Genomic DNA, 10,208 nt, shown 5'->3' with positions numbered 1-10,208 from the left:
AAAGCACCCTTGGTATGCACTCATTGATAAGTGGATATTAGCCCAAAAACTTTAACTACCCAAGATGCATCCACAGACCACAGGAAGCTCTAGAAGAAGGTTGTCCAAAATGCAGATGCTCCCACTCCTTCTTAAAAGGGGAAAATATCCATAGGAGGGGATATGGAAGCAACATTTAGAGCAGCAACTGAGGGAACTGGCATTCAGAGCCTTTCCCACATGTGGCATATATATATATATATATATATATATATATATATATATATATATATATATATATCACCCAAACTAGATAAGATTGATGAAGCTAAAAATGCATGCTGAAAGGAACCATATCTAGATCTCTCCTGAGAGACAAAACCACAGCATGTTAAATACAAAGTGAATCCTAGCAGCAAACCACTGAACTGAGAATGTGACCCTGAACTGAGAGAGGATTGAAAGAGCTGAAGGGGCTTGCAACCCCATAAAGATAACAATACCAACCAACCAGAGCTTCCAGGGACCAAACCACTACCTAAAGACTATACATGGACTGACCCTGAGCACCAACTGCATATGTAGCAGAGAATAGCCTTGCTGGGATGCACCAGTGGAAGGGGAAGACCTTGGTCCTCCAAGGTTGGACCATAGTGCAAGTGACTATGGGGGGCCAGTAAAAGGGTTGGGTGGGGGGAATACCTGTATGGGGGAGGGGGAGGTGATGTGGGCTTATGGACAGGAAACTGGGAAGGAGGATAACATTTTAAATGCAAGTAAAGAAATATATCTAATAAAAATAAAAAAGACAGTATTTGCAAGCACCAGGCCACCATTGATCTACTGGTCCTATGTAGGCATACATTTTTTGAAGCTTAATTTTAATAAAGGTTCATCCTTTCCTCTAGTCCATCACCCAATGGAGGAAATAGTAGAGAAAATTTATTATGTTATGGTGGTGGGCATGTTCAGCAATAGTTCTTTGGGGCTGAGCTTCATCTTTGGCTGCAGTTGAGTCCCATAGTAAACACCAAACACAACTCAGTGGTTGCAAACCAGTCCTGTAGGTATGCGGACACCAGGCACCTGTAGTTCAAACATGAAGAAACCAGAAGTCTCAACAGCTGGCCTGAGGCTGCTGAACCAGCAAGCAGTTGCAGGAATCTCATAAGCAGTTCTTGGGGGCGGGTTTCTCTCAATGTGAGCATTACCACAATTTGAGCTCAACAGTTATATGGTAGGCAAACAATACATGCGTGATGTTAGTTAATAATGAGGCAGAGCAAACCAAACAAGGTTGTGTGCTTGTCTTCCAATGTATATGTCATCATGTTTGTACTCCTTGTATGCTCTTTGGTTGGTGTCTCAGTCCCAGAAAGACCCTGTGATTATGGAGTGGTTCTTATTGCAGATCTCTAGGACCCAGACCTTTTATCTGGTAGGTCTTTTATTTTTTCACCAAGCACAGGTTTTTCCATCTATCCATACATTTAATGTAGGCTTATTTCAGCACTAAGTTCTAAGGGTCAGACAGGTCTTGAGCTGCCTCAACATTTTTTGTTACTGATATCAACAGTCTTATTCTATGTAAAATTATCGTATAGGTCTTCTTACTCCCTTACACAATGTTTGTTTCTTTTTTTTTTTTCTTTTTTTCCGGAGCTGGGGACCGAACCCAGGGCCTTGCGCTTCCTAGGCAAGCGCTCTACCACTGAGCTAAATCCCCAACCCTCCCTTACACAATGTAAGGTGTGTGATTTACCCTCTGAGCACAGGTGCTCTGTCCCCAGTGTAGCCTGAGGAAGACAGGCTCCTCCTGTTTTTACCTTTATAGAAATGGGAAGTAGTAGAGCTGGAATGAACTAAGGAGGAGTCTGACTTTGAGAGGATATTACAGTAGTATTGGCACACCTCAAAATTTATCTTTAGGTAAACTAGAGTCATTTATTTGTTAAGCTGAGCTCTGTGAACACTGAAGTTAAAGGGAAAAGTTATTTCATAAGTGAGACTGTGCTACTTAATGTGATCCATGACAAACCTAACTGCTTGGGAACTCAGGACCAGCAGGGAGCACCATGAGACCAAGAATCCCCATAGAGAGAAGAGATGTGTGTGGGGGAAGACTCTGTGTCCTCTCTGGTTTTCTTCCTTAAGTGTATTAATTCTTCTGCCCTGCTGTGATTGAAATGTGATGTCTCCATGCTCAAAGCCCATAAATATTCTTTGTTGAACAGGCAAAAACAAAACAAAACAAAACAAAACAACAAAAAAAAACAAAACAAAAAAAAAAAAAAAAAAAAAAAACCTCAGGTGACAACACATGTTGGTGAGGATGTGGAGAAAGAGGAACACTTCTCCATTGCTGGTGGGATTGCAAACTTTTACAACCACTCTGGAAATCAACTTGGATGTTCCTTAGAAAATTGGAAATAGACCTACCTAACGATACAGAAATACAACTCCTGTAAATATACCCCAAAGATGCCTCACCATGCCACAGGGGCACATGTTTCACTATGTTCATGTGGCCTTGTTTGTGATAGTCAGAAGCTGGAAACAACCCAGATGTCCCATGCCCAAAGAATGGATACAGAAAATGTGATTTATTTATACAATGGAATACTGCTCAGCTAATAGGAACAAGGACATCCTGAGTCTTGCAGGTAAATGGATGGAACTAGAAAAATTCATCCAAGTGAGGTAACTCAGATCCAAAAAACAAGCATGGTATATTCTTACTAAGTGGATATTAGCCAAAAAAGTAGAGCATACTCAAGATACAGTCCACAGAACTCGAAAAGGTCAACAAGCTGAAAGCCCAAGTGAGGACGCCTCAGTTCCACTTTCCAGAAGAAAGCAACCATAACGGGGGAAGGAGGGACATAGGAGGGAAAGGAGATGATTGTGGGGGGAGAGGGGATCTGTTATTGGGTGAGGGAAAAGAACTGAAGCCCTGAGGACCAGCAGAAAGAATGGAAAAAGGAGACCTTAGGAGTTTGGGAAGACCCTCTAGAGTGTACCAGAGACCTGGGAAGTGAAGAGACTCTCACGACTCAAAGAGGGGACCCTAGATATGGGAAGAGGAAACCTTTTGAATCCACCTCCAGCAGAAAGACATGATATGAAGTATGGGTCTGCTATCCCACAGCCAAATCTCTGACCCAAAATTTTTCCTGTCTGAAAGAAATGCAGGGATGGAAATGGGGAAGAGCCTGAGGGAAAGAAGGTCTAGCGACAGGCCCAAACTAGAATCCAGCTCAAGGGGAGGCCCCAAGACCACACACCATTACTGAAGCTATGGGGCATTCACAAAACGGACCTATCATGACTGCTCTCCAAAAGACCCAGCAAGCAGCTGAAAGAGTGAACAGAAGCTGCTGACCCCTCTGGTTGAACTAGGGAAAAGATGGAGGAAGCTAAGGAGGAGAACAACCCTGTAGGAGGACCAGCAGTCTCAATTAATCTGGACCCCTGAGATCTCTTAGACACTGGATCATTAACGAGGCAGTATACACCAGCTGTGGTGAGGCTTCCAACACATATACAGCAGAGGACTCCTGGATCTGTGTTCAGTCAGAGAAGATGCACATAATCCTCAAGAGGCTGGAGGCCCCAGGAAGTTTAGAGGCCTGGTAGGGTGGATGGGTTGGGAACGTCCTTGTGGGGATGGGGGAAAGTATAGGGGTATGGGGAGGAGGTATGGGATGTTGAACCCTTGGGAGATGGACTAGGAGGGGAATAAAATAGGGGAATAAACTAGGAGGGGAGTGTAAAACAAAATAATAATACCAGAGGCAAAGGAGGACACCAGTTCATTATACCATGTAAACTAATTCATGTAATTGCTTTCCTAAGTAGATACAAATTTTATATTTCAATTAAGAAATGCTTTTATAACAGACCTTTTTAGTATAATAACTTAAAATTTATCATCTATAAAATTTTGATATCTTGTAGCCTATAACCAGATTTATACAATCTCAATTTTCAATAGAGCAAAAAAAATGTAGAAAAAATGGAAGGAGGGGAGGAGAGTTTGGGAAAAAATACTAAAAACAAAAGGACAAATTTTCCTATCACTCTTTTTGTTTCTTTTAACATGGACTGAAGTCCTTTCTAGTAGCTCACTTCCATGACTAAGGAGACATTTCTGGTTATGTGGAGTAAGCTCTTCCCCCTCCTCAATTCTTTGTGAATTTCATATGATGCAACCCAATCCCACTCATGTGAAGAAATACTTCTAATTTCAATACAGATTTTGCAATCCAATTTGTGACTTGAATGAAATGTTGGAGATGATGGCCGTAAAACTACGTTTACCCTATAAATGGTGTGACAATGCCCCTACTAGAATCCATAGCCTAAGAAAAAAACCTCAGTGCCAGAAATGGGTTTCCTGTTTCAAGTCATTGGCTAGTAAGGTCTAATAAGTACACTGACATTACAGTCTATTGCCAATGTTTCTGGTTACCCTGCAGAACATGGGCCTAAGGCCTACTCTTAAATATACTACACAATTAAATCATAGAAAACAGAGAAATCAAGCTGATATTGACCTCATCCCTACTGTCTAGATTTCAAAGGGCTGAAGGTTGCTATACATGCTACTGAAGAAAAGTAATCAGCAATTTACCCTACTATGAACAGTGAGTTACAATATTGTCTGCTTGGCAAGACATGTCCACTGGTGCGATACGTTAAGAACACATTGTGAGTAACCAACCACTTTCTGTCTGGATTTAAGGTCAGCTCTACAAAATAAAGCCAATACCTGTCACCATTATCAGGAAGAACCTGTGGTTAGACAAAGGGATATGCTCTAGACATAATGACAGAACCAACTGCCATTAGTTTGCTAAATGGGCACAGTATTAAACTGATTTAAAGGATTTACTGCTTTGTTTGCTAAAAATGTGAACCCTGTGATTGTGTGGTTTACTGGAAAAACCTGTCTCTAAGAGTGATGTGGCTCAGCCCTAACACACACTTTTAATCCAAGAGCTTTCTGTTTATTGTAAACAGGACTAAATGAGACCAATCATAGGTCAAGAGGTGGAGCAAGCAATCAATTGACAGGGGGTAAACATAGGAAGAAAACAGAGAGAGTAAGAGGAAGTCAGAAGGATGACTAGGGAGACACAGAGGAAGTCCAATGGAGGGACATTCAGTTTGAAGACAAGGTGAAGAAGGAGAAGTTGCTTTTCCTTTTGCAACATCAGTTGAAGAGGTAGGTCAAGTGTTTGTTTTCTCTGCTTCTCTGAGCTGGCAGGCTTTCACCCCAGCATTTGACTCCCAAATATTTATTGGTAAAATTGAACATTTGAGATAAAAAATATTGCTATGCTCATAGATTCATGCATCTTTTAAACCTCATCAGAGAAGTTTCTGTTCTACAACAGCTCGTGATGTACAGAGACTCACAAGTGGTCCAGGTGCAGATCATTAGAGACTGTGGAATGCTTAGTCTTTAAGGGGACACATATATCAGAGTCCCTCCACCCGGGATCTCAGAATCTTTGGGGAAGAGGGGGCAGAAAGATTCTAAATGCCAAGGGTGGTGGATGACTTCAGGGAAAGTTCTAAAAATTTTCTGAACACAACAAGGAAACACTGCACATATGAACTCATTTTAATTGTGATGGCATGGCATCTTTTTCTTTCATTTCTTTCATTTCTGCACACACACACACACACACACACACACACGCACTCATTCCATATAATGTTACTCGTATGTATATTATTTGAGTACCGATAAGAGAGTGTGCTAGGTGGGGTTGGAGAGTATGGGGAAAGAGTGGAAGGAGGAAAGGAAAGATGTAAATTATATAGTCATATTTTAATTTAAAAGTGATTTTAAAATCCCAGTATTGGGGATATAAAGTTTCATCCATATCTGAGGAGCTATTGGCAATTGGTAGCTGCCAGGAGAGTAAGAGTCGGTTTCACTCATGATTATAGTTTCTAGTAGAGTATGCTCATTCTGGTGGATGGATGGCAAGATACATGGGCAATATACATTGAGCATGTTTTATATGTATGTATGTGTGTGTATGTATGTATGTATGTATGTATGTATGTATGTATGTATTTAATGTACATGAACACACTGTCTCTTTTTCCAGACACACCAGAAGAGGGCATTGGATCCCATTGCACATGGTTGAGAACAACCATGTGGTTGCTGGGATTAGAATTCAAGACCTCTGGAAGAGCAATCAGTGCTCTTAAATGCTAAGCCAAGTCTCCAGCCCATGGACCACCTCCTCCACCCCCTTTTTTAAAATGGGGACACAAAGTCATATGGAAAAAGTAAGTGGTGGGTCAGGGAAGATTTGGGGGAGGGATGTTAATATGATCAAAATACATCTGTATTTTGTAATTAATAAAAATAAACTCACAAAAATAAAAGTTTTAATATTTCATTTCCTATTTCTTTGTATTGATCTCTACAATTTTATTTTTTAAAAACATGTTTATAGATTCTTTGTTAATTTCATATCATGCCTCTTAATCCCACTCATCTCCCCATCCCTTAATTATCTGTCCTCTACCGATGCAACCTCCATTCAAAAGAAAAACAATAAAGCCAACCAACCCAACATGTTGTTGTGGAAGCTGTGGTGTGCCAAAGTATCCCACAACACACTCCTTATATCTGCCCATTCCTCAGCACCACAGAGGTATTAGTTTCACCACTTCCCCTTTAGCTTCACCTTCTCTCCTATTTCTTCACCACATAATCTATCTTTCCCTTCTCTCCATCACTTATTTCCTCATTGCAGTGGTGCCTGCTTTGGGGGGCGGGGTGGGTACTTAGGTGTCTTCTAACTGCCCCAGGTACATGGAGTTGTGTGGCAGGGTGCTTGGGTGTCTTTACTCTGGCCGCTCAGGGTCCTCAAGACTGTGCGATTTGATGCTTTGGTGTCTCTCTTCAAGCTATCTAGGGGCCATGAGGCCATGGATCAGGCCAACATTTTTCTTTATGAATAAGTGAGTGGTTTAGAAAATGGAGATTAACTAGTTAACTTGCAGCACTAAATCATTTTATCATCACAATTCCAGAGCTATAATACAAAACTTAAATTCTGAAAGTTAAGTTTCAAACTTAAAGTATTCACTGAGTCATATTATGATGGGCCTTAGATACTTCATGTTTGCTTCAAGTCAAATGATTTAATGGTATCTAGTGTTCCCTAGCATTAACATTGGTGAACTCATTTTATGTTTTTTTTTGTTTCAGTAAATTTTGTTTCGGTAAATAAAGTATATGAATGCTTATGTTGTAATTTTATCAACTGGACTTCTGAACAACTGTTACCAGAGTCATAAACACAGTTTTGTTTTTCTGGCAGGGGAGATGGTATAATGTATCTCAATGTCTACCTCCACGTTTTACTTGCTGGAATATAGTGTTTATTCTATCCCAATTATAATTCTAAGAAATCCACATATAAATATTTAGAGATTCATTTTAATATTATCAAAGCATTAATAATAAATGAGCTTCTTTTTGAGGGAATCTTGGATATTAATTTCAGCCTAGCATAGAGATGGGAGAAAGAAAAGGAAATAAAGATTAAAATAGCATTCACCTTGTAAATATTTATTCTTGGTAAACAATGTGTTGGAAAATGATTAGAAAGAAATGGCATTTCCTTGTGTCAGGTATTATGGTTAATGAAGGATTATTCCTCACTGGCTGGTTAGCTACGTACTCTTGAGGGATTGCTTTGTGCCAGGAACTGGGCCCAACATTGTATACAGAAGTGAATTTAACATAGATGCTTTCATCTAGAAGCATAGTCCAATATAGGGACTGAAACATACACTGTGAATCTTAACCACACCTCAAAATTTTGAATGCACTTTGGTTAGATGATATTTCTAATAAATATCAGCAGTATAGAGGCTTTACATATATGATCAGTATATAAGAGTATAGTCTTCATATCATATGCATAAAAAGATATTGTTTCCATTTTATGCAAGGTTAGATTTGAGATTTTAACTAATCATCAGCATCACAGATCTTGTGGGTGCTGTATACCAGAATGAATCCAAAACTACTTTGAACTCTTGCATTACATGTCTGTCACATGAAGTCAGAAAGGTGATAATTGTGTTATTTACTAAAGTAATTATACAAGGTATATTCCTGGGAACTGATTGAATATCCCTTTTATCCTATCAGATTCAGTGGCATAGCATCATTAGGAGAGACTTGAGGTTCTTTTAGCCCTCCCCTGAGAACATGTCCACTTTAACTTATGGATTTGTAAGCATTGCATCTGACATCCTTTAATAGCGCCGGGGAGATGGTCTCTTGGACTACACAACTGCTAAGTCTCACCCGTCTTGCTAGCCCTGAGCCTCTGCTCTAATATAGATCTGCCTTCAGCACAATGGACAGATTCAACCAGCCAAACAGTGGACTAATGCTCAGATTCGACAGTCAGAGAAATGGCTTACCAGGTGAATGTGCTATGAGGAGGTAATCTTTATTATTCATCACATTTATCCCACTGGCTCTCATCTTTACTGATAGGCTGTCAGTCACACAGTATCCATCCATGCTTAACACCATCTTCTCTCTTTTATGTTATCATGACCATTTCTTCTCTCTTTTGATCACCTTTCCCTCATTGAACAACTTTTCTTGTTTATGTATTCATCTTGTCTCATTAATTATTCTTGCTTTCTCTTCTCCTTCATCTACACCCTTTTATGAGCCTTCCCTCATTTTTATACCTCCAAAAGGTCCACATTTCTAGTGTATGACTTAATGTCCACAGGTCCTTCTTGTTTCCTCAAAAATCATTATTTTTGCTCTAGTCATTTCCTTTAAGTTTTCAACATTAATTAATTTTTTAGATTTATTTATTTTATGTATTATGAGTTTACTGTCGATGTCTTCAGACACAACAGAAGAGGGCATCATATCCCTTTACAGATGGTTGTGAGCCACCATGTGGTTACTGGGCATTGAACTCAGGACCCTTGGAAGAACAGTTAATGCTCTTAACCTGTGAGTAATCTCTCCAGCCTCAATTTTAATTCTATTTCTGCCTCTCATTATTTCAAGACACTTTCCTTTTATTTTATTTATAAAAGCCTGTTAAGTTAAAAAAGTATTTGTATGTAGTTGTCATATTCAACATGATGTTTATAAGCATCATGAAATGGTTTAATCAAGTGAATTAATATAAATATTTCAAATGCTTACTTTCTAATAAAGCACTAAATACACATTAAATTATTTTTTATTGTTTTTTTTATTTATTTACATTGCCATCTTCCCAGTTTTCCCTCTGCAAAATCTCATTCCCTTACATTACTTTTAAGAATGTAATATATTTTAACTAATTAAGCCACTATGTTGTACAATAGATTCCTTGAACTTTTTTATACTATTTAAATGAAGTTTTGTATCTTTTTGAAAGTTTTAAATTATTTCTTTAAGTTTTGAAATTACAATACATTGTTTTGATTATCATGTCATTGTTCCCTTGACTTTCTCTGCTACTACGAGTTGTTTTGTTTCTTTAATGTGTATATTCAGCCTATACTCTCCTTACATCTATCATTTTCACTCTCATTTACCATCTTGCATTCTTTTCTATTCTCCTTAGTTCTCTTCATGTCTTCATGTCTGTTGCTGACACTCACATGCCTTTTAGGTCTTTCTCAAATAGAAAGCTCACACAGGCTTTTTAGAAGCATGGGACTTTAGAAAGAAAGTTTAAGGAGAATGTACCAATTAAAAGTAAATGTTGTGTTTCAGCAATTATTTTTTAAAAGTTTATTATTTGCATAAAGCATTTTCCCTGTGAACACAGACATGAATTCTCACTCAGTTACATCCATACAGCGTTCACTTGGAATGCCAGCTGCTGTCTAAATAACATAGGAGGCTGTTTTGTTTTCACTTGGAAGTGTTTTGATAAGTCAGGTCTTGGGATTTTTTTTTTACCTCTTTAGCAATCTTTCAATGACCATAGTCACTTCATAATTACATCCAAGGGTGAAATGTGACCAGCTACAAGTAAGACCCACTGTTTCTTTCCTCATTGTGTTGGTTGGTATATGTTCATCTCAGGGAGTGGTGTGGCCCTGTTAGAGTTGTGTGGCCTATTAGAATAGGTGTGTTACTGTGGGCATGGGCTTTTTACTAGCTTCCTAGAAGTCCTGTTCTGCCAGCAACTTTCAGATGAAGATGTAGAACTCTC

Source organism: Rattus rattus, chromosome 5 (genome assembly GCF_011064425.1).
Source record: "Rattus rattus isolate New Zealand chromosome 5, Rrattus_CSIRO_v1, whole genome shotgun sequence".
Lineage (NCBI taxonomy): Eukaryota > Metazoa > Chordata > Mammalia > Rodentia > Muridae > Rattus > Rattus rattus.
Note: the sequence above shows the minus strand (reverse complement) of the source record.